Here is a 27,317-nt window from a genome sequence, read left to right on the forward strand (position 1 = left end):
TTACCCATCCCTTTGTCGTTTTTATCAAATTGTCCTCACGCTAAGCGACCGTTTATTAATTACAAAGGATAATTAAAAAAAGTTAATTTGATGCTAGGACATGCGTTTTAAGGTAAAAAAATAATGTCGCTATAAATCACCATTAAAAAAATATTCTTTTAAAACAGTAATTTTTATTAAAATTTATACTTTTATTCATTATTTTAAAAACTGCTATACAAAATTAAATTTGCGTCTTAAATTTGACTTACCGTAAAACTAAACTTTTCATTAAATGAGAATTACCGAAAAAATATTGTTTTTACCATATCTTCTTGGTTATTAAATCATTATTTCCTCTGCAAAAAAAAAACATAGAAATGCGAATGATGAATATAATAAAAATAATTCTAAGATATGTAAAACAATATTATTTATTAATAAATCAGTATTTTTAAAATGTTAATTTAAATAATTTTTATAAAACATTTTAAGTTATTACAAAAACTACATACAAATTAAAAAAGAAAAATATCGAAAAAACAAATTTATTTTACAATTTTTTGATATTGACTCTCGAACTGATATTTCTTTATAAAAAAATAGAATTGAGATGAAACAGAGCGTTTAAATATTATAATTTAACTAGTAAATTTTTTTGCTGCTTAATTTTTGCTACAACAAATTATGGCATAAAATCACAAAGAATGGTATAACATTCGAGTACCTAATCATTACATTATTATTATTTTTATATTCTTATATGAGATGTTATACAATTCTGACTAAAATCTGTAATGCGTATCAGTTTCCATTACATAATATTTTTTGGAATAAAAAAATATATTACACCTTATTGTGTGATTTATATCAAGGCTTGGCAAACTACGGCCCGCGAGCTAGAAATAGATATTAATTTGTCAAACTTTCTAAAATTTCAAAGTTTGCGCTATACTAGAACGACTTGCGAGATATGCCCGTATGTGGTGCTCCTATTGCTTCGCATTGTACTGTGACGTTGCGCAGTTATGGTTTAACAGCGTCTATAGCAGTGTTTCCCAGCCTTCTTTATGCCATGCCCCACCGTAGTCTTTTCAAAAGTCATATGCCCCACCGGCATCATTTTTAATGAAACAGTAGGTCAATTTTCAAAACTTATATTATAATTGAAATAATTACAAAATACAAATTAAAAATGTAAGTAAAATAAAATAAAATGGTAATGCATAATCCATTATTAAATTATTAAATTCGCTTACGCTTGCTACAAAGAAATTTTATGTCTGGATCTAACTTGGTTAATTTCACTCTTAAGTCCCCTCTATTTGTAATATTCAATCGATTTCTTTTTTTAATGAGTAAATCGCTTATGGCGCTAAAACCACATTCCACTAAATAAGATGATGGAAAAGGTAATAATAAATTTCTAGCATGCAAAGTAATATTAGAATATTTTGTGTTAGTTTCTTCGCACATCCATGCCATTATTCCTTTTATATTGAATAAATTTGTAATCGAATCATCATTTTGCATTTCCGAAAGTTCTTCTTCATACAAATTTTCATTTGAAATATCTACCAGCATTGGTTGTGTGAACCAAGCTGGAAAATGTATCTCTTTTAAATCAGCAAATCGTTCTTTAAAATCAGTTGATAAAGTTTGCAGATGGTCCAAAATAACACGTTTAGCATTATCAGTCACTTCACATTTTTGGAGCCAGTAAAATTTTTCAAAATTGTTGTTAAAAATATTTTTTTTAGATAATTCGATAAAAGTGGTAAATGCAAATATCTTTGCTTTTGCATCGACAAGTGTTTTCTCCGATCCTTGAAGTTGGCTATTTAAAATATTTAATTTTTCAAATATATCAGTTAAATAGCTTACAAATGCTTTACCGTCGACCGTCATCAAAAACCTTATATCAGATCGGTTGCTTAAAAAATCACAAAGGGTATCGAATAATTCCATAAATCTTTTTAAGGAATTTCCTTTTGAGAGTCATCTTACTTCAGTGTAAAGTAACAGTCTTACGTGTTCCGCATTTTGTTCTTCACAAAATAACTTGAAGAGACGCTCAGATTTAGCACTAGTTTTAATCATATTGATACACTTTATAACGGAATTTAGTACCTCATTTAGAACAGGTAAAATGTATTTATCCACCAAGTTTTCCCTGTGAACAACACAATGCACCACAGTCGTATCTGGATTCTCGTCTTTCATTAATTTTAAGCAGCCATTTTTCTTTCCCATCATATTGGGGGCACCATCTGCAGCACAAGATATTATATTTTTCATTGGTATATTTTTAACGTCTAAATATTCTTGTAGCTTATTAAATATATCTTTGGAGGTAGTGGTGCTTTCTAATGATTTGCAGAATAACATTTCTTCTGCAAATTCTCCTTTATCAATATATCTTACGTAAGCTAGCAACACGGCTTCACTGTCTCTCAAAGTTGATTCATCCATTCGTAGTGAAAATTTTCTTGTTTTCAGCTTTTCAACAAGTTGGATTTCAACGTTTTCATTCAATTCGTCTATTCTTCTGCAAACAGTAGTGTTGCTGAGGGACATAGCCTTCACGAGTTTGTCATCTTGTTGTAGAACTGTTTTAAGAAATAGACTCTATAGGGTCCCGTGTAACGCTTCCTGCGATATATTGTTCTTCTTTTATTACCTGTAAATATTTGTATTGTCATTAACAAATCTAGAAAAGAAGAGACTTGTGGACTTTGAATATCGTGCTTAAAATAGAGTGGAGTGTGAATTATTTTGTTATCAAATTAGATGTCGTCATTACTATTATTAGAGTTGGCACTCGACACGATATTCACAACTTGCAAATTTACAATGACAAATTTTTTTCACGAAAATAAAGTAAGGAAAATTAGGCTTTAACTGAATCTGTTTCCGAATAATATATTAACTAATAAAATAGATCCATTTACTGATGGTTAATTGATAAAGTCGTGTATTATTGTTGCAGCCTTGTTTCAATCTATCAGGGTTTCGATGGAAACCGTTGTTAGAAGTGTTGAGCACATTGTCAGTAACATCAATAGACAATTTAATACAAAACAAAAAATTTCTAAAGCTTTTCTTGGTTTTTAAACTATTGTGGCTCTCGGCGCCCTTGCTAAATCTAGGTTTTCCTAAGGCGCGCTATGTCAAATATCTTGTATAATAAAGGGTTGGATAAAAATAGTTTTAGTAAGTTACCTTTTTTTAGAGGCACATACAAACAGTTAGTTACTAAGTAAATTAATGGTTTGCAATATATTAGATTAAAAATGGAAATCATAAGTCCATGAAAATGTAATAGTGGCGCCCCTATAAGGAAGCCGCGACACTCCATGGCTCCAAAAACTTAATCATATTGACTAATATTAAAGAACGGAAATATTTTTATTTGCTATTTATAATGTTATTTATAAAAATGCTATATTATATTTGCTATGTATATTAAATATTTGCTACTTATGAAAATTAGAATCGCTTTTAATAAAAATAGTATTCGCAATGTAAAAAAAATCAAAATAATTAAGATTCGGGCCTAACCCATTGGTACCAGTAAAAAATATTTACAGTGAACACTTTCTACAAACAACAAAATTCTAAAATGCATTATATTTTATGCAGAATTTACTTTATTATATAAATAAAATGCCTAAAATATTTTCTCACATTCTTTTTTAAACTAAAAACTTTTTCCCAATTCTCCATCGCCCTCAATGGCACCTCTATCGCCCACCGGTGGGCGATATTGTCCGCTTTAAGAACCTATGATTTAACGTATTAAAACTACTGCATGTTTTAAAAATTGCAATAGTTGTAAATAATTAAAAAATATTCGTATAAATTGAATATTGTACAAAAAAAACATTTTATGCTCATGCTTAAGAAATCAGCAAATTTATTAAAAAAAAATCTCGAGAAGAAACACTCACAGGCCTAATAGCAAAATACTAATAACTTAAAGTTCGACAATTATTATCAAAAACAGGATTTAAAATACCAGATTATGTTACAACAATATTCGTGCATGAGTTAATTTATATTATACGATATGTTTTTTAACATTTAATATTGATAATATATATTGAACAATAGCTTCATGCCATAAATGAGCTTTCAAGTTACGTTTCGCACCCTATCATTACATAGGCTACATAAAAGTCGAGGTTGGAAAAAAATGCGATAGTCTGATCTCAGATAAAATATATCCTTCCTCGAGAAAATCTATTTCTCGTTATTTATGCATATAACCGTAAACATCTTTTACTGTTTTTACTGTCGTTTTATGGATAAATTCATAGAATCGTATTAAAAATGTATGCATAAAAACTCAAAGGAAAGTCGCTTAAGGCTGTAAACTACTTTAGGTGTCCATATAGTACAAGTTTTACCGTGGGATTCGTTGTGTATCTTCATCCGGGTGTATAAACGCTGGAATTGCACGTCTGGGATTTGGTGGCCCGGATTGGTTTGCGCTCGTGATTTTATCCAGGGTTTTTGTTCAAAGCCATATTTATTACTAAAATTGTGTTGTATATGTGCGCATAAATGGTATTTTGGGATAAAATTAAATCAACCCTCGTGCGTTATAATGACCCAAAATTAATGGATATTCGCCATTCCATACTTCGAACTTAAATCATTTATAAAAAAATATTTTAAACTTGATATATTACATACAAAAACAACGTAGTTCGAATCATATCTACACCAATTTTGATTATCTTGGATGAACCCTTATTTACTAATGACATATATTAAATTCCAAACGAAAAAATGTTATGATGTTATTGATAGTAGTGTAGCAAAAAGACTAAATAGTGTGAGAGCTTCTCTCTAGCGATCGCTTAATGTAATTTATTGTGCCATTGCATAGGTCAATCGATCGTTTAACCCTCAATGGTGAAATTGGTCCAGAATTTTCTACCCACTCTCGATTGAGATACTAACGTTTTATTACCTGAAATCAGAGAGCGTAATAAAGTGCATTAAATTACCTACATAATACAAGCGCCATGACATGGCACACAAGATCGAGCCATATTACATATTCTCGACGAACACGTACATGCGAAGGGCTTTCACAAAGGGCGTCAAAACGCCGTCGGCATAAAGAGAGCTTTCAGGAGCGAGTATTATTTCAAAGGAGGATGACTTACGTGCTCGAAGACTGAGAGCGGGGCTCTACAACACATCTTGACCGTTTTTGTATTGAGTTCGGGTGCACAATTCGACATTTGATCTTCCTATACATCGACGTCTATAACCTAATGTGAAAGGCAGTGTAAACTTCTCTCCAAATTTATATTATATATATATACATATATAACTAGATCAACCGAACTAATGCGCTGACCCTCGGTCAACTAGTATTAATTTGATCATATGATTCAAGGATGACCAGGTTTATAGGCCAACAAAGTTTTAAGTAAATTATACCCTAGTGAACCTTTACTAAAAGTATAATTCCAAAACTAGTCTATCAACAGATAAATAATTTAAAGAAAAATATGTATAAAAAAATACAATTTTTAAAATATTTTTAAAGATAAACGGATGTGGAAATCAATACATTAATTAATTAATCAGACTCAGGGAAACGACATAATAAGTATGAAGGTTGTTCAAGATCTTCATATAATAGCAGAAAAAATGAATATAAAATATAACGGGTTTCATAAATGGAATAAAAAAACACCTTCGTACATATAGAAATAAATTATAATATTAAGACTTTATTATTGTATATTTTCATTTTTTCTTTCTGTTATGTATTTTTTATATATTTTTATATATGTTTACTAAATTTGTTAGATATAAAGATTAGCTATTAAGCTAAATAAATTAATAAATAATTTACTACATTGAGAGTATAGAAGAGTTTGTAAATTAAATACCTTAGTTTAATAGTAAAGTACAATACAATAATGAAGCATTGAATTTAAAATTTAGTAAATTTAAATTAGTATCTTCAGAAAAAATTCACAACATAATTTGTAAATTAAAAAAAGGAACCAGTACTGATGAATAAGATGTAAATATAATTAAAAAAAACTTGGGAAATACTAGTTACTAAATTACATTATTTAGTAAATAAAGCACTTTCAGAAGGAGAAATACCTATATATACCGATAGCTAAAATAAAAATAGTAAAAAGGTTGAGGTTACAAATAACCATGTTGCCTTGTATAGAAAATGTCACGGAAGAAGTAATAATATTTAATAATAATTTAATTTTAACAATTGGAGCAGTTTTCTTGGATTTCAAGAGAGCTTTCGAAACATTAGTCAGAATATCGGTATAAGTGAAATTGCTTTAAGAGGGTTTAATAAATATTTTAAGTAAGTGATAATGTTAAATAAGTTGTAGATAATTTAAAATTTAGTTTAAAAATAATGTACATTTACTGATTATTATATAAAAAGTTATTAGATAATAATATAAAAATTGCTATAGATAACTCTATTTTATAAATAGTTGCTAATATAATGCGTCGAAGATTGTAAAGCACAGAACGTATTTAAATAAAGACAATACAAACTGATACTTTCAATAAACAAACTCAATTTCTCTATAAGATCTTCCTTCTTAATTATTCTAGGAATAATACGTGCATCGTACTTTTTATTTCTCGTAGACAAATATCGTGAGATTCGAAATATTTCCTCTCTTGCATTTTATTTCGCTTGCATTTTTTTCAATATTATATGTACGAAATATTAAATAAATCGTCGAATATATAAAGTATCGATTTTCGGGTTATTTTTTTTATGAGACAGCGAAAACCCCAGAAATTCCAGAGAATAAATTCGACGAGATAGTGTCCGAGATTTGATCTGATTTATTAGACCGAAATAACTGACACTTCGTTTTTTTACCTCCTCTTTGATGTCATGTTTGGCTATTATCAGACTTTCTAGATAATAAAAACTGTTAACACACTTTAAAAATACTCATCTAATAGGATATTTTCAGGATGCTGTCCCAGTTAATTCTGCTTGTTAATTATTAGGCCTATTTTATTGACTGATGCTTAAGAGCGTTGAAGACTTTTAATAGTGCCACTTTTGCGCTAGTCACAATATTTGTACAGATGTATTATATAATATATAGTTCTTGTTATGTTGACTTTGGCATCTCTAGATACTTTTTATAGTGCAATGTTGAATTTTGCACTCCAATTTACATTCGACACTTTTCATAGTGAGTTTTACCATGGAAATAAGCTTCTTCGAAACGCCCACTTCCTCCATGACATTTGCAACAAAATATCGAAAAGCGGGAGCTGACCTCAATATTGGATAGAATCTGTGTTTATCTTATTGAAATGATCAACTAGTAAATGGAAGAATATCAAAATAGTTTCTTTATATAACATGCTATATATTATCATAGAACGGTTACATCTATACATTAGTTGGCAAATACCCAAGCAGCAGGCTTAGCTTGTGTAAATACAATGTACAAGGGAATAAAATTTTATTTTACGCTAACTCATCAATAAATATTTTCAAGTTGGAAATGCTTTTGGTATAGCTCAATATAAGAGTTTTAACACACCTTGTCAACAACATATAGAACCTTTATTTTTAATACAAAAAATATATATAAAAGTTAATATAAACGCTTGATAATCGAGCATTTTCACTGCGAAGGTACGATTTTATTGCTTTTGAGCTGGACTGGAAATTCACTATATGGCAACACTGAGTAGCGATGAAAACAATACTAATTATCAGATAAATATTATGAGTATATATTTTTAATAATTTTTATTTTAAATATGATTTTAGAAAATATGTCGCAACGGTGGTTAATTTTTATATGTATTTGTAGCATAGAAATTCAAGAAATTATATTAGGATTTAAAAATATATATGAAGTGCCACTTTTGTCATTCACTCTAGGCGGCCCTGACCAGGAGTCACAGCCGACGATAATTCAACCCGACACTCCAACGAATACTTTCAAGACCTGTCATTTCAATTTTACCACCCGATAGCGTCAGCTACATTTCTATATATATGTATATATATACAAGAAATAATATATCACGATGTTAAAAAATATACAAAATGTTATTTTTGTCATGAGGCCCGGAATTATTGTTTTTCCAGGGCCCGGGTTTTGAATATGGCTGATTAGAGTAGTTGAGACAGCATAAATATTTTTTGCATTGATACACATTTTCTTATGCAGCAGTATAATAAAATTCAGTGGTTATAAAAAATTTAAAAATAAACGTACAAATTTAATTTTAAACAAAAAAGGGCTATGAATATTCTCGAATAATTGTTGATTTTTGTGATTAATGATTTATGATAATTCTCGATTTGGCTTCTTGAGAAGAAATTCACAAGTTAAGTTTTTAAAGATGGAATTGTGTTTTAATTAAATTTTAAATAAAATATCTGTTCATAAACAATTAATTTATATTATAATTTCAAAGATAATTGTTATCGAATTTTTAATAATACAAATACCTTTATTTCTAATTACTTGGCCAAATCTACCCATATTTTCTACCAGTGACCTATTTTCAGCTTAAAATAATTTTGTAAAGAGTTCGACTGCTTCTCATATTTGGCTAACTAAAAATAATATTTTCAATAAAGAGTTAGCACAATGTTATTTCATACTATTAGACAGTTTGTCTCATTGTGTGGTTACAATTTCATTATGATAGGCTCAACAACTGCTCAAAAAACTTAACAAACTACTAAAATATTTAATGATTCGCCTTAAGTTTTTCTGCGGCATCAATGGTTCACGAAATATAATAAAATGCTTATAAATATAGAACAACAGGTTCGTGACTAAAATTGTGGAGTTGTTTAAAAGAACAAATTCACACGATGTACGACAAAGATCATCGGCAAGAAATAAATAATGAACTCCATAGAACACCGCGCGACACGCGCGAGAGTAGAGTTTCTAATTATCACCTACATAAATAAAGACTGATTTCGTATTTAACCAGGCTCGTTTTCTTTTTTTGATTTAGTATTAAAAATACAAGCTCATTAACTATTTATCAATTTAGAAAAAATGTTTTAATAAAATGAAAATAAAAATCTGCAACTTACTAAAAAAAATCTGAGTCAAATATGTAACGATAATTATAATTATTTATTTTTAAACATGTTTAATTCCTACCTAGCAAATATTAAAATTAGGAACATTCTGTATTATAAATTATTTTTACATACGTTTATTTATAATATGCATACAACTTTGAGTAATTAGTAAATAAATTAAACCGACTTTAAAACTTGCGATTCACTTTACAACCAATGGTTTTAGTGCTACTTATAAATATCATTGTAAATAAAATGAGTTTAAAAACTTTATCTAAAATAAAATAATATATATTTAACTTCTACTATACTAATAAATTAATTATTGAATATCCAAAATTTAATTATTCATCCATTTCACTTGAATTTGCAGTCATCCAATCACATGTTTGTTTGTGTTGGATTGTAACACAAACGATTCAGTGGCATCACTTTCAGTCGACCTGTGTATACACAGCTGCACACGAATATGGGTATGGGTGTAGCGTAGCACAAGGAAAAGTGTTCAGTTCGATCGTGCTCGTTTCGCGAACGGACGTTCTTTGTGCATTACAGAGTCCGTGTATAAAATATTAAATTATTAATAGTGATCGTTGTTTGTTTCTTAAATTATTAATCGGATTGTGGTTTATTATTGTGAGTACTGTCTATTTTTAGTTTGTGATTTTGATTAGAAAGTATTTCATTAGGTTAATGGAACAATGGTAAACCTTCAATTTACACAATACACGTGTGCGCAAATAAATTGTGTAAAATGTTCATTGTTTACTTTTATGGCCAGAGCTCTAAATCCTTGAACTTATTCAGTAGTTGGGTTGTGCAAAGGATTTATGTTGTTAATGTGTAAAGTGCAAAACATTACACATGTATTTTATATTTTTATTATACACATTTGCTTTAATATATTTAGGACTAAACTTACTTTAGTTTGAACCAATATAATGTAATTAAATACTGATCTATATTATAATAATAGATTTTTAAAAGAAAGAGCGAAGTTTCAGTACTTAAAATCTTTACTTACTTCATTCCATTAGGATTAGTAAGCTTTTGATAAAATAAAATGCATAAACAGTTTAAAATATATTTTCTTATTACATTTCTGCGGTTACTTGTGATTCATATCTTTATGCATTGTTTCATATTTTTTTTTGCTACAAATATTCACTCGTAAAATATCTTACACTATATAATAATACCTTAAAGACTTCAAATTCCCTATGAACTATGGTGTCGAGGTAATCAGAATTTCTGATTGCAGCGCTCCAATCTCTGTCTATTTTTTTGAATATATAGCAAATTTAAAAAAATATTCTATGTAAAGAAAAGGTGCAATATAAAACAATTTATTATTTAATACTTATCTAATCAATATTTACAATAATACAATGTATTCAGCATTAATACAATAGTTTAATATAAATATAATTTAAAAATATAACTTTAATTTAATGTAAGAACACTTAAGAAAAACTACTGGCTTATATAATACCTACATATGATATATAGATATCTTTAACGGTTACAAACTTTGTTCATATCTTTATTTACCTTCGATTATTACTGGGGATGAAATTCTCTTTGTGCGTTTGTAGCGCCCTTATAAGAGGATTTATAAAATGCACGAATTATAACCTTATTTTTTTTCGTTCGCTTCCCTTCTGAATAAAAGATGTCCAGCTTCTATTTCTATTCCCTAGAGTTAACTTTTGCGTTTTTTATTTCATTGAACACGCGCTATTTTCGGGCGTGTTAAATTATTTAACCCGTAAAGGTGATTAATATTTAACCCGACAAACTAACCATCGTATGTATCCAATTACTACCTCTTTACCTCTCGCGTATGTATTATAAAGTTAATTAAATATCATACAAGAATCTGGTATGAAATAAATAAGCAGTGATAAGTGAGTTTTAAAAAAATAAAAATAAATTACGTCCAGACAATTTAACAATAAATTAATCCATTGTTTATAAAATCAATGTCTTTTAAAATAACATGATTCTGATAAATAAATGTTGTATTTTGAATAATATGTATACATGTTTTAAAATTTGATTATCTGTAGGAGAATGCGGGATGAGTCAAAATTTACAGTCATTAGTCTGCATATGTCTGTTTATGAACATTGGATGTTTTATGGTTAATTTTCAATACATGGTCTTAATCGCCCTACAATTTAATTCCAGTGTAATAGTCTTGCCTGATTTATGAATTGATTGATTAATACCACCATATTGTCACCATACTTTTTTAAATGCAAATTTGATTTTAAAAAATATTTTGGAGCTTCTCTGCTATCTAACCATTGTCCTGATTCATTCTCGGTATCGCAGAGAATTATTTTCTCGTCAATAGTAATGATTCTCTTTATGAATGGGTCACTATTTTTTTTTTTTTTTTTAGAAATAATGTAAAACAGACTTTCGGTCAGTTTATTTTTGTACCTATTGTCCTTTTTTCACTTTTTCTCTGACATGCAGATGTTGTGAAACGGTTGCAGGAAAGACCTCTTAGTCTTGTGAGACTTTTTAAAAAAAATAATAATAAAGGTATTTATTATTACATTTAAGAGTGTTTTACATACCAAGTTTCACCTTACTTTCCGATAAAAAGTTTACGATTATATTTTATAGCAAATAAATAATATTTTTTAATTTTTATATATTTAAAGTGTTTATGTACTTTTAGTGAATTTCGCGTTATTCCATATAGTTTTTTAATAAAATGTTTGAATATATAATTTTGTAAATCTTATGAACATATATTGAAACTATTTTTTTTCTGTTACAGGTGACACGAGATAGAAATCGTTGCTTTCGAAAATCAATCATCAATATCATCGATGTCACATTTTGAGTGTCTGTGATAATTTCAAATTTATTTGTTTTAATTTACGTTTTTGTTCCGGTCGTCATAGATACATAACATAAAAACTGTGATAGCGTCGAGTATACAATAGTAAAATCGGACGGTCTGTGATAAAAAATAAATAAAAATAAGCAAAAAATAATATTTTAACACAAATATACAAATAACAGAAGAGGATAGTGTGGTCAAGATTTATACAAGAATCAAGATTACATGGATACCCGTTAACACTTGCGGGTCTTCTCAGACAAAGGCATTTCGCAACTTCAACCGCACGGATATCAGCACGCTAAAAGGTAAAAATGAAACCAATCATTCGATCGATATGAGTACTAATAAGTTTTCAGTGCACGCTGTTATGGCAACACTGATAAGGCTTTGTGTAACCTTCATTGTTGGGTTTTAAAATTATATAGGATTAAATTTTTATGAACGATAGCAAAAGAATTTTATTTTACCGGCAATTATGTTATAAATGGAATTTGGAATATAACTAGAATGTGTTTAATTAAATAGCTATTGGTTTTTGTAAATAATATTTATCCTGAAACATATGTCGGTTTTAAAATCATCACTCAGTGTAATTAAGTCTATGGCATAGGTATATTTAAAAAATATGTCAAACATCAATGTTCGACGCAGAAGGTATAATTAACCTTTAACACGATAACCATCGAGTTGACATGTTACCTTTTACACGCGTCACTAATCAAACAGTGAAAGTATAATTGATAAAATAAACTTCACCAATATGTTAGAGATAACATTGTACAACAAGATGTTTGCCACAAGATAAAATAACTTGATTCATTCCTACTAGTTTCTTCAATATATATGTTACTTTTTCATATATTATTGATTATATATTTGATAAATTATTTATAACTGATTTATAAATGCATGCACAGTAAAGTTGAATACTGATACATAAACTACGTTGATTTGAATCCCATATGAATATTTCTATCATATCTGAAAGATCAAAGTATTCCAAATGCCCCTTAAAAAAATGCGGTAAAACGGATACCGGAAACTGTAGTGGATGTGGAAGTTTTTATGGATAAAAACATCGCATTATCACTAGCACTAGTTTTTTTAGTGTCTTCTAAAAAATTGTTACCAGTATGACAAACCAGTGGTGTAAGTCGGTTAATAATACCTAAAAGACATGGGTTCGTATCCCTTATAGACTTATGTTTTAATACTTCTATCGTATCTGGAAAAACAAATTTAGTGATTATATAATTAAATGTTCAATTGATCTTCATATATATGGTTTTTCTAGATTTTTCTCACGGATAAATAATTTAAATTAAATAAATCTATGTAGATCTTTCATAATCACATCTATTGATTGTAAGCTATAATTATAGTTTATAACTAATAAATATAGATGTCACTAATTTATATACCTTGATTTCAGTTTATTGTGATTTCACACTACTTGCTTAATAATTGTTGCTTGTGTTTATCCCATTGTAACGTATTAATTCAACGCTTGTCATGTTGCAGTAAAAGATTTACAATAAATAAAAATAAATCAGTAAATTTATTTTTAGTGAAATTGTTATTTTTGTAATGATACTTAGCCGAAATATTAGGTAATCCTGAAATTAATGTGTTTTTTTTTAATTTTGTTTTAACAGACAGTCGTGGTTTTGCACATCTAGACACCAAATTTTATTATCAAAATAAAAAAAATGGTCCTCAAAATTGCGATGGCAAAATTTTTAGCGAGTGAATATTTTTTTACAAAATTGCATGCTATATTAATTTCTTAAAAAAATACCTAACTACGGCCATAAAAATATATATAAAGTGGTAAAAGCTTGATTAGATATCCGTAAATATCAAAGATGGTTAAAAAAAATTGAATTGAATAATCTTAAATGTAGGAGAACAGCAAAGATGTGAATTAGGTTATTAAAAAATATATATACATATATTGGCTGAACTATCCAATCAGTAAAATATGCTGTTTATAAATACTTTTTTATCTTATTTATATAACGCACAGCTACAGAATATTTTTTATATATTAGTTTGATAATTAAACTATATTTTTTTAAATTAGGGTGAATTAAAAATAATATTTTGGTATCCGCATATTTGCTAGCTGCGGTACCTCACGATAGTGTGGGACCGACAGATAATGTTATTATCTTTCTAGCGAAAAAATGTTTAATTGCGGTAAATTCTATTAAATAAATAAATATATAAAAATAATTAAATATAAAACATATATTGAGGCATATAAATATATAAAAAAAAACTGTTATTTTTCCTTATAACAGTGACTCAAATGCCGACTAATATTTATTTTTTTAATAAATTATGTGAATTATGGAACTAGTTCATTATGCCTTTTATACAAGAAAAACTATACTTTATTTTATTACTGTGCAATATTTCATCCTTTTCTTTAATGTTTGTATTTTTACTGACCACTTTTTTGGGTCTTATATATAATATATAATTTTAAAGCCTTGCTTCTTATATGTTATTAACATATGTATAATACTAATCGACTACGTTAGAATGGTAGCATGATAATAGAAGTATGCATAATTCAGCAATATTACTTACTTGCTCTTGCACTTATTACATGAATAATTTATCCAAACACGTAGTAAGTAATATTTAAACAAAGCGCATTTCTGTACAATATGGCTTCATTATTGTTAATATGGATTTTTAATACTTTATTCGAAAAAAAATCCTGCGTCTCGAAATAAATTAAATGTAGTTAGGTTTCCAAAAATTTAAGATTTTATTTAAAATTTATTTATAATTTATAATATTAGAAATTATGACAATAAACTATATAATAATCTTACTTTTGAAAATTGCGAACGATTCTAGAATTAAAATTTGATGATTTTTCAACATAAATTCTGCGAATAATTTATAAAATATTGCAGATAAAAGTCAAATTTAATTATATAACTAAATCTAGAATTAGATAATTCTGCCGATTAAATTGTATAATATATATTTAGAGATTCTCAATTCAGTCAATATTATTATTGAACCACTTAATTGTATATATGAAGTAATTATAAACTTAATAAAAGTTGAATATCAAAGGCTTTTAAGTGTTTGAAGAATTTTAATAACATAGATATATAATAATATTTTTTTTATTTAGCACTATTGTCGATTTTTCTATATATATAATAAATAAGCTATTTATTTTTATTTTAATTTGTCAAGAACGGATGCAACAATTTTCAGATTATTGCGTTTATTCTTTTAAACTATATATTGCACAATTACTTAAAAAGTAACACAAACATCGTTAACTATTATACAATTTCATCTTATTTTTTGGTTAAAGAACTTCCTCGCGTGTTTGTGTCATGCGCAACGGTAATTATAACTCGAGATTATCTAAAAGTAACAGACAACATGTTGTGTCAGTTATGCTGACTATATATTAAATTCTTTTCTCTTGAAAATCATAAATATATGTAGTATTAAAATATTCCAAATAGTAAGATGTTAAGACCAAGTCGTATATATGACGGTTAAGGACAAGAAATGAAGTTAACGGCCAAGCAGATGCTATTTTTTTTTGATCGCCTTATAAATTTCGCTGTCCTTGGAAATCAGCCTGATATGTAATTAATGTTTTTACATCATTTGTGCTCAAAAATTAAAACGTCTCAAAAATTTAATTTCAAAGAGCCAGAAAAAATCTTACATACACGAGCTTCAATGTTTAGTTAAATAAGGAAGTCTTAATAATATTTATATTTCTTCCGCTGGCGAATTAAACATAATAATAAAAAAGTTATTAACTTTTAAATATAACGGTCGGTTATATTATGAATCAGTTAATAATTTAACCTGCATGATAGACGAGTGGTATAAGTTTATTACCATTAACTTGAAAGACTTAGGCTCGAATCACATATGAACCTTAATATTTTTATAATTTCTATTGTGTCTGGGAGATCGAAATTAGTGATTTTTATAGAATTATAATTCTGAAAGATCATCAAAGTTTACCTATATTTTATTAATGTTATATCTATCAAGGCATATTATTGTTTTTTAGTCAAGTTATCATTCAATAAACCTAATCTGTGATGATCGCTCGTTATTATAATTATATAATAATCACTTATTCCGATATCCTAGAAACGATAGAAAAAACACAAATTGGATTTTAAATTACAGACCTATTGTGCTAGTAAAAACATAAAAAATAACTACTGTTTAAGCATCTGGAATCCCACGAAACTCGGGAATTATCATAATGAAAATCTCTTTTTTGACTAAAATTGTCACTCCGCCACGACACCTTACAAACTGATTCATTGGTACTAAAAACCCAAATAGTGTTTACTCAAACGCAACGCTGCTGTGTGACCGCGCCTTTACTTCTTCTTTGATACATTTTACGGAGTAAAACGTCGTAAGAACACACGCAGAGGTGTTACAAAAACGTGTTATTGTGCGGTTTGTGTGTATATTTAACGTCCCACGTATCGATTCACTCGGTACCGAACAAGCAAGCAATGTCCCTGTTTCGTATTATTTCATCCGCGGGTATTCAATTCGCGACAACTAAGCTTCGTGGGATTATACTCCCACAGTGCCGGCGTACCGGATTATCGAAGGTCGCCGGATAAAATCTCGCTATTTGAGTATCATATTTGTGAGGTAAAAGTGTGGATATACATCGTAATAGCAGCTGTTTTGCAAATTTTTTTTAAAAAATTTTCGACGTGTACCTCTGGGATGTTACTACAATGTTGTCTGATAAACTAGAAAATTATCGTGTGGGCAAACCTTTGCAATTAGTTCTCAATTGGCATCGTTTTATATCTTTCTAAGCTTCATTAAATGATTGTTATAACATATGTGACTACTTTTCAATCAACGACGACTACATACCTACTCTCAGACTGTGTACGCAATATGTGATGTATTATTCTTGAATTTTCGACACATAAACACTATTGAACACAAAAATGTTGAAATTTTTTAATTTATCTAACAGTTGTTAGATAAATTAAAAAATTAAAAAAGTTTGGTTAGTTGAACTTTACCATATTTGCGTTAGCACAGTCAGATCGAGAGCTATATATTTCCTCATTATTAATAATTAAGAAAGAGATGGCAATTTTGGGTTTACGTCTCTACTATTAGCTCTAAAGCACATGATACGGATATATTTTTGATATATGTACTCATCATTACTTCGATTGATTGATAAATATAAAAAATATAGTAATGATTTTAATTTCTATAAATTTATTCAAAATATTAACAGCAGTAATGATAAGTATATCGAACGTATATCCATAGGGGCGTAAACCTCAACTTGCCATCTCTTTTTCAAATATGAATAATGATGAAACTGATAGCTCGCGAACTGACTGTGTTAACGCAAATAAGGTACAGATGATTTTCTCCCAGCCTTTGCCATATTTAAGTACCACTTTCTTCCCCTTGTTGCTCACTATTTATAATCAAATTACTATTTTTACAAATTACATTTTACTAGTTAGCTCTAAATACATCTTTCAGCGGTTTCTAAAAGCAACAAATCGTATTTATAGTCAGTTTTACTATATTTTTTCAATTTCTTGTTTCACTTATATGTATCATATTCACTGAACCGTTTTACGAGTTTGTAACCGCTTGGCGTGAATAATTAATCTGTTTACTGCACATTGATCTGCTTTAGTCCTTGTGAATCCAATTACATTGTATTTTAACCTTCACTTAAATCAACATTGTTTTTACAAATATATCAAAAAGCGTTGTCTTTTTAGAATTGGATGCTCGCATGAATCATTAGATTAATTTATAAAATTGTAGGAGTTTTAACAATGGCTTTAGAAACCATTAAAACGACAATTGTTTGTTGAACAATATAAATCGGCAGAACACCCAGAATTGCACAATAGCCACGCAAAAAACTTATTAATGAAATGTTTATAAATTTTAGTATTTAGTATAAAAATGTAAATAACTACATTAAAAAGCACTCAAATTGTATTACTGAAGAACTGATAAATTCTCCTTTTATATAAGTAGAAAATATATTTCTATGTATAGACGTATTGCGACGGTATACGTGACATTAAGCTTACAATACATATTTTAAGCGTTAATTATATTATTTTTCAATGAATGAACCTGGTGTGTACAATGAATTGACGTCATAACTTCCTAGAGTGTTTTTTATCAATACACGTCAGCAGATAGCTGCTAAAAGATCGATTTATTTACCCACATTTTCTTTATCGTTTCTGTCGGTCGCAATAGTGGTACTCAATAGTATGTAAAAAACGTAATTTATGGCTTGTAAACATATTATAATATTTGCGAGGTATGTCGCAATTGAGTATATTTATACATTTTTAGATTAACTTGTATCTTTAAAAATATGTGAAATGTTTGACATTATCAGTTTTGATAAGAGTTAATTTGTTATATTTGATAAAATAGTTTAGATGTCATTCACATTAAAGTTTTCTGTACATACAGTAAAAAACCTGTTTACAGAATCCGTATTTCCTAGTAAGAAATAATGGAAACTTTAGTTGATTTGTTGACTCGAAAATATTCATATAAAAACTATTAATACAAAGTACACACATATTTTTTATTACTTTATTATATTATACAATAATTTTATTTATTAATTAATAAAATCGGAACCACTGATAGATCAATGATTTTTTTCTTTTTGTGGAACTTTCTTTTGCCCCTTGATGAGGCTTTGGCGAAAATGTGACATTGCTTTGCCATTTGGGTGTTAATTTTCCTACATTTACAAATATCTCTAATCTTATTTTATGTAACGAGTTTCTCAGCTTTTTTTCCTCTTCCTCAGACAAAATCTACTCTGTAGTCTCGAGCTGTTGCTTATGTTACAGATCTATTAGACCATCGGTGGTCAAATCCTGGCCATGGTACTCTACCGATTCCTGAATATCGTCCTCATTCAGCTCCAGTCTTATGTTTTTTCCAAAGACACAATTTCATCGATAATTAGGCGACAGTTTTCTCCAGCAAAATTGAGGATTCTCTTTGTTAACCTCACCCCATGCTTATTGATGATATTGATCTGAGTAGTATACTATTTTTTTAAAGTAATTCTTCACTGTAATACGTTCTGCTCGTTTATCAAGTAAACATTGATTAAATATTTGCTCGTATTGCGAATATGCCTTAGACAAACTGAGATTATTAGTTAATGCTCTAATTAGAGCATTGACTAAATGCATATAACCTTATCACAATTCAATACATTTCAAAACAGATTAATGGCAAAGTCAGTAAGAAGGTTGTAATTTTAACTTTTATAGATATCTATATACAGCAAATGATTTATTTTTAAATTATGTTTACACTGCATTCAGAAATATAAAAAGTACGAAAATATAGCCAATAAAGTAATCGTAAAAAATCTCATTTCCACTCAAATGTTTAGTATACAGCTACAGAAAAAAACCGCAGTAAAACCAGAGTGATTGGAAATTCAAGGGTATAATTTATTTTGATAAACTTTAGCTTATGATTTGAATTTTATGGTTGCAACTAACTTGGTTGTATCGCAATATTATTTTCTTATGCTAAATAAAAATGTGTTATTACAATTTTATCTTATGAAATAATAAATAGTACAAATTTAATTCATTAAAAGCTAAGCTGTATAAATAATCGCTCAACAAACGTTTAATATTTTTACAAAATGTTTTAACTTTTTAAGTCTACGTCTGTATTTATACTATTGAATTTAAATTTTAAAAATAATATTGTGGGAAGCAATTACCGTTTATTAACCTTTTACGTTTTCATGTTAAGGGTGAGAATTGAAAAAGCAAGGCTAATCTTTATCGTGCAGTTAATCGTTTTATAAATATGAACTTAAATTTGTTATGAAAATCTGACCTAACTTTATAAGTAACGTTTGCTACATATTAATATTTTATAATATACTCCTAAAATAATAAATATAAAATGATAATAAGCTTACACCCGAGTGTCAACAACTAAATTATTTATAAGGATGCAAATGCTTACAGCTTATATTAAATCCAAATTCACATTAGTGCGGAATGCGTCATGACTTTCTATTCTTATACCTAAGTATATGGTTGTTCATGGTAGCTTATGACACGAATATGGCTTCGGAAAAATTATTATAATATATTTAAAGATGGCACGAGGATTATATACATACGTACCTGTGTTCATATATATTTATGTATATGTATACACGGGACCCGTCCGTGTACAAGAAAGATCAATATTGCGGTTTTAGACTTTTGGGCTTGCGATGGTCTCGTTTTTGAGGATATTCATAAAAATAATAGTTGGTGTATATATAGCTATTTGCATACGAATATAGTACATCATAAGTCTGCTGTATTACTCAGCGATGTCGCGATTATCGATTCGGACATTCAGCATTGTTTAGGTCAGATTTTTCTAAGTAGTAATAGGTTGTGATGTATTTTTGTTATCGACGGTTAATCATATTGTAAATAAATAAATTGTTTTTGCTATTAATAATAATAATCTAGAGTAGCTAAGCTTTTCCAGAATTTGCCGTTAATATTTTATGTTAAAAGTTTATTTTATTGTCATTTTTATTATATTTTTATGTCTTTATTTGACTCAATTATTTCGATAAAAAAAATCGACTGCGTTTGAAATATATACATATATTATATTATAAAATATATAATTTTTATTGAAAAAATATTTGGTTACATCCAAAATTGATTGTTATCTTTTCTTAAAATAAAATACTTTAAATGAAAAGCAGTTTTTATATTTTTTATTTACTTATGTGACGAAGCGAAACCGTCACCAGTTTCGCTTCGTTCGCCTCTTTAGAAATGTAAATTAAGATTTTGAGTTTTTGGATGTTGACCGCAGAATATCAGTAATGACCTTCAAGTTTTATAAAAAACCGGTTGCATGATTTTTGCATACTTTTTTAAGTTTATAAAAATATGTATAACCTTGCCATCCTGTAATTTATAATGAAGCATAACTGGAAAAAAATACTGCGTACCTAACTTATGTACTGAATTTATGGAACAACGTAATTATAGTATTATGGCCTTATGAGTAAATTGCACATTGAATAGCACTAAAATTATTGTAAATTAAACTAATTTATTTGCGATTGTAAGATTATTTATAAAATTGCTGTGGCGTCAGAATAAAAAATACTACTCATATTATTATATTTTCAATAACAAAATTATTTGTAAAATTATATCTTCTTTTCCCTTTAATGTCATTATTTTTTCATCACTCAATTTTTTCATAAAATCTTATCTGTGTGGCAAGAAAGTGTAACATATTGTTATAGTAATAATTATTAGTATAATAAATATGATTTCAATCTTAGCCCTTTGAGTAAAGAGTTAATTTAAACATATTTGTTAATTTGATAGCAAACACCTGTGAGTTAATTTTACGTATTTTTTCATAATTATTTTTTATTGATTTATTATTATTTATATTGCATTTATAATTACATAAAAAATCGGTGTTTCTCAACGTATAATTTCTTTGATTTATGTTACTACTTTTCTGTATTAGTTCGTTTTAATAATTTATTTAAACACTTTTCTATTATTAAATATTGATAATTTATTTAACATATTTTTTATATATTTTTCGGATTCTGTGAAATTTTTTTATATCAATTCAGAGGCTCTCAATATTTTTCATAAAATTAATATAACATATTCTCTGTTATTTTCTATAAAAATCATTTACATTAAAATAAATTGAAAAAAATATTATGTTTATTATTTATTCAGTTATATATGTAAATATATAATTATATGGGGTACCTCAAAACAGTGAAAGATCGACTGCCGTACATGTACTGCAATATCGCTCAAAATGTTAAGACCCTAAATTTGCTTTTAATTTTAATTTGAATACTGTAGCGGCTAACCAATGTTATACGGATAAAATATACCTTATCAGTAGGAATTTTAATAAATTGTACAAACCTCTCAATCTCGTTTCCAAAAATACCGTCAGAGAAGACAATTTCTCAAATGTGGACGTACAATATGAGCCAACTGCTCTACTATTAGCTGGCTAGACATCCTAATGCCCCCAGGGCTCCTACGATTTTCATAAATCAGGTGTATGCAAAGGACCTGTCACCTTGGCTTTTCCCTTAGCCAGTCAGCCCCCCCTTTCAAACAAAATTTGTTGTTTTGTAACAAATTTACAGTAATAATTTTATAAAATACATCTAAATAATTGTACATATGTATACATTGTAGTATATCTTAAAAAATATTTTTCAGAAATTCAACAAAAATTATTTTGTGTTTTTCTTTTGCATATTGTACTTATTATGGTTTTAATAGAGTGGAAAAAATGTTTTTTAGAGAGTTTTTATTTTAGTAAATGCCCGGTGCCCATATATTTTATTAAGTGATGTAGCAGAAATTTTAGATGTAGCAGGTTTTGTCACCCAAAAGTTATTTTTTGAGTATTTCGCGTTAATTTATAATTGCTGTCCTCAAATAAAATTTACTGCTGAAATTTATTTATGTTTACATTTTAATAACATTAAAAACGTAGCAAAAAAATGTAAAGTGATATTTATGATGAAAATAAGAGAAGAATGCCTTCCATTGTCACTTATGAACTCATGCAAAAATTAAAAAAAAAAAATAATAATTTTTATAGTATTTTATTTGCATTATTTTTAAACCGTTTATTAAAATATGTAGGTGTAGAATTAGTAATTTTAAGTAAATTAAAAGTTGTGTATGTGTGTAAATTGTGACTTTCCTGTTAGTGACTTTGACGTATGGTGGACGGATTTATTTGACCAATTAAGCAGTATGGAATATTTTCGCCTCCATATATACTCCTCTTTTATCTGGCTAACATACTTTTATGTTTTAAAAACCATTTTATTTTTTTGGGTATTTTAAATTTTAAAGTGGTACTCACTTTTATCATACCTGCTGCCTATAAGTATGTAAAAAATATTAACTTAATAAATTACTTAAAATTTAACATTATTCGTTATGATTTAAAAGAGATAATTATTGAAGTTTAAACTGTTTATTAAAATAATATGCGTGCGTCAAGTGCGTAAATAGAGAACGGGCGTTGTAGTTATTAAAATCGTCCTAAGAATCTCCAAAAGCTATTTTTAAAATTTAATAAAGGGATTCTAAAGAATTAGAAGTATTAGGATTATATTCTACATATTATTTTATTGCGTTAAAACGGGGTTAACACAAACAACAACTACTTAGTTAGTAGTTAAATACCCGACTAAAATCAGTGACGTCTATTTTATTAATAATACAGCTTACGACATTTATTTGTGAGATTAGGTAAATCTAGGAAAACATATTCTATAATGAATGATCAATCGAAATAACGCAATTCTGTATTTTCAGTAAATTTATTTTGAGATGATCTAAAAAATCCACTTGGTTATAAAATTAATTTTGAAAGGTATTAATTTTGATACTATGATTATTTATTGTTACACTAATTGTGACATAAATTGTTTAATTTTTTTCCCGAAGGCTTATGGGGCTATAAATATTATTAACACCTCTGTATAAAACTTCTACTTGTTTATATTTTTTTAGTTATATTATCTATTTATTGAGTAACAGCTTATTGCCACTTAAATATCAATTAGTGGATTAAAGAGTAAATTTAAATAAAAAAGTAAATAAGTACCATATAAAAGTGAGTGTTCATAAAAAATTACACGACTTTGTTTAAAAAATCTGTTCCTTTAGTTAGAATTTATTTAAAACCTATTTATCTTAGGAAATATAAATCAATGTCGCATGTGAAGATAATCTGTGTGACCTGGTTGTCAATAAGGAATTAAAAATATGTTTAAACCAAACTAAAAACACATTTTCCTGAGCTACACGAATTTACATATAATTATCTCAATAGGACTGTTTTATTTGGCATAAATTTAAATTTATCAAATATCGTAATTTTGTATGAAGTCACTAACTATTACGCTTAGAATGATCCCTAATACACCTATATTTCATTTAAATTAATACATTTATTTAAGAAGTAGATATAATTAGAAAATACATGTAGAGCACGGTAAGGATTATAATAAATCAAATTATAACAATAGTTCAATATAATAATCTATATTAGAAAAAACCACTACCGTCCTGTGTACCTACACGTGCTGGTACCGCCCCTTATGACGGCCGATCAATTATAGGGCAGAAATTTAAGTGTACGTTATAATCATGCTTGGAACTACTTGTGAACTAACTGTTCTTAATGCGATTTTTTTCCTACCTATGTTACAATATAAAAATGTAATATTAAACCTAGAAGAGAATGAACATCTATATATGATGTCCCTCTTACTTACATACCTTCAACGTACAATATATGGTGCTAGTGAAAATACGTGAAACCATATTGACTGGCTGCGTTTATTTCGTTTCAACTATAAATTGACACTAAAAAGTTTGACTGCTTGCTACAATCTCTATAATCAATCTAGATTATTCCGCATTCGACACCGCCGCCCGACACTAGGACCTGAATGACATATATACCATTCAGATCTTTCACTAGCAAATAAAGTCCCCGCTAAACTCGAAAAATGTAACGCCTATGTGAGAATATCGGAGTAGAACAGGTCTAATCCACTAAATAAATTCACAGGCTCTCTCACACTCATCTAAGTTAGTTCAGTATATTTATTACACTCTAAAATTAATTTACCTCAGCCGTTTAAGTACCTGAACAAAGGCTATAGTTTTATACAATATTTTTATATGCCTACCTTCGGGTCACCACTGGGCACCACGCCGTTTCGCACGGGGTGGGTTTCTGAGGGTGGAAAGAAATAAATTTTCATCAAATGCCGCCGCCTTCTCGGTACACGGGTTCGGCATAACTTCGCCCCCATGGCGCAGGGTAATTTCGACCCCTCAACTTCTTAACAACTTCGATTTTAGGCAGCAGCAAACCTTTGCAAAAGGAGTTGTCGAGTTTTCGACGTTGTTGCATCAAATATTAATGAGGTGCCCACAGCCCATACTTTGCCAAAGTTTCGCCGAGATTCCCTTCGATAGCTCCTCTGTGCTATTTGTCTTGTTCTACATATATATACCTATTAATAATATGAATTTTAAGAGATCTTCTCGCGCCGTTAAAATCGACGTATACTAAGATGGTAGTAGATTTCATAAATCAATGCTTTAATGCCAGTTTTTGAGACAGCCGTAGCATGCTAGGTCGTAACAAAGTACATTTAGCCCCTAATGGTTTCCTGATGCCATCAGGATATATACGAACGACCTGGTGTTTTAGCTCATCAAAGTTTTTAGGAGTTTCCTTTGGTGCGTTAACATTTTCATTTAACATAGGGCTCGATTTTTTTATTAAAAATAGCAGTTAGTTGGAAGAATGTTTTAATTTTGATTGAAATAAAAACAGAAAGCATCGACTACCCAAAGTTGACCGCGTCATTGCTTATATGAGGCATATGTGTGCATTGCTGATGGATTATTAATATTTAAAAAATGCTTTAAACATCAATCTGCATTCGTCCTCGATATAACCTTCAGTATTTTAACATATTTAAAAAAATGTTTACTTAATCTATTAAGTAGGTATATATTTTTATTGCACAATAAATGTTTATGCATAAAAATCCATAAATATACATCAGGTGTCAGTGTCTGGCGTCGGTGTCGAATGCGGGTGGTTTTAGATAAATTGTTGATGTAATAAGTTTTTAAATGCATTTTTATTTTCTATGTGGTGATTTGTGTAATGCAACATTTATTTTATTACAATAAATATTTAGTACACGTCTTAGGACTCATCCATTGGGACGCATCTATCCTAGTTTATTTTTTCGTAGAAAAAAATCGTTTTTCTTACTTTGCAAAGATTTGTTCAGTATTTTTCGTAATCCCTTGAGCGTACCGAAAACATACATATGCTTGATATTGTTTATTTTGACTCAACTCATTTGACTTGAGTGCTTTTTATGGCCTTAATTTCTGAGTTTTAGTATTTTTCGCCAGATTTAATTCATGCCAAGTAATGATACGAATAAATAAAATGTAAAATCTATCTGTCATTATAACTCCTCTGAAAATGTAAACAGTAGCGACATGACATTTGCACATGTCATTCTGGCTGATATTTTGCGGTCAACTGTGTTATCATCAACTTTAAACTTTTACTTAACCCTTTGAACTCTGAGTTCCTAAGTCATTTTCGACAAAGTAAGAATATTTGATTAAAAAAGCAATTTCGATCAATTCGATTTTTTTTTAAAACTTAGTTTATTTTTTTCTGATAATTGCACACACTTTATGCAACTCATAAAAATAATTTAGAAATACGATAAAAAATATTTATTGCATGTAAAAGGTTAAACAATAAAAATCAATTTATTGCTGGAATTCAATCTTAGAATAACACTCTTTATAACAGTTTTCAGATCTAAACTCAATTTAAAATGATAATTGTGACACCTACTATAATTTACACCAGTAAACCGTTTTCTTGCATATTGGAAAATCTTATACGATTTTTTATATCCTCCCAAATTTTTCTTTGCAGGTCGGAATACCGGCCTGTGGGATAATGATGATAAAATAATTAGTTGCGAAACTTAAAGAGTGGTTCTGTCGTAGAGTAAGAAGAACCGCTTTCCTGTTTAAGTAAAAATGTATTTTTCAAACTGATCATATTTTTAGCAATACTTATTTAAACTATATTGAATATTTACCTGACCAAAACTCAAAGCATAATTTAAAAAAATATGAAAATCTCTTGCCAATAAAACATAAAAAAACTTTTTCTTAGATATAAGGAATACCACAGAAAAAGCCGCTTTAAAATCCGTGTATCTAAAGTTTTTGAGGTGAAAAACAGTCAGAATTTGAATTAGCCTTTTATATAAGTAGGGAATTACGCACTCGCTACAACAATTAATTTTTGTATAATGTTATTTTTTATGCCAACCACATCCTGTTCGCATATTGTTCTCAAAGTTTATGGGATTTTTTTCAAACACTGTTTAAAAACACGAGAAAAATTCGCATCGTGAATAACAATTAATACCACTCGCAAAAGAGAAGTTTTTGTGTGAAACTGTGAGAATTATTTTTATTATATTAAAAGAAATTGTACAATATAAAGCGGAGAAGGACTTTTCCTCGTCGAATCGAAATTCACTATCAGTCCTAGGAACCAACGGTCTATTTTCGCGGTTTGCGTGTTGCGAAATAATTTACTATCCTCAATTGGATTATAAGGCTAACGAGGTTCGTATAGTATAGTATATAATAATAGCAAAGTTTATGTGTCACGCCATTCCTT

General features: G+C 28.4%; 1 protein-coding gene across 2 annotated transcripts in view; it reads left to right on the top strand.

Annotated features, from left to right (window-relative positions):
• Gdap2 (ganglioside induced differentiation associated protein 2) overlaps positions 1-27,317 on the top strand; it is a 107,785-nt gene that overhangs the window by 14,757 nt on the left and 65,711 nt on the right. Inside the window, exons 1-2 of one of the 2 annotated variants that reach the window (XM_088197069.1) lie at positions 9,570-9,712; positions 11,871-12,244. The gene's annotated coding sequence lies outside the window, so the exon portion shown is untranslated. Of the gene's footprint in view, positions 1-9,569; positions 9,713-11,870; positions 12,245-27,317 lie in introns of those variants that run through there. The other variant, XM_088197068.1, reaches the window with a different exon arrangement.

Source organism: Plectrocnemia conspersa, unplaced genomic scaffold, assembly GCF_051122295.1.
Source record: "Plectrocnemia conspersa isolate PC_06_02 unplaced genomic scaffold, ASM5112229v1 ptg000011l, whole genome shotgun sequence".
Classification (NCBI taxonomy): domain Eukaryota; kingdom Metazoa; phylum Arthropoda; class Insecta; order Trichoptera; family Polycentropodidae; genus Plectrocnemia; species Plectrocnemia conspersa.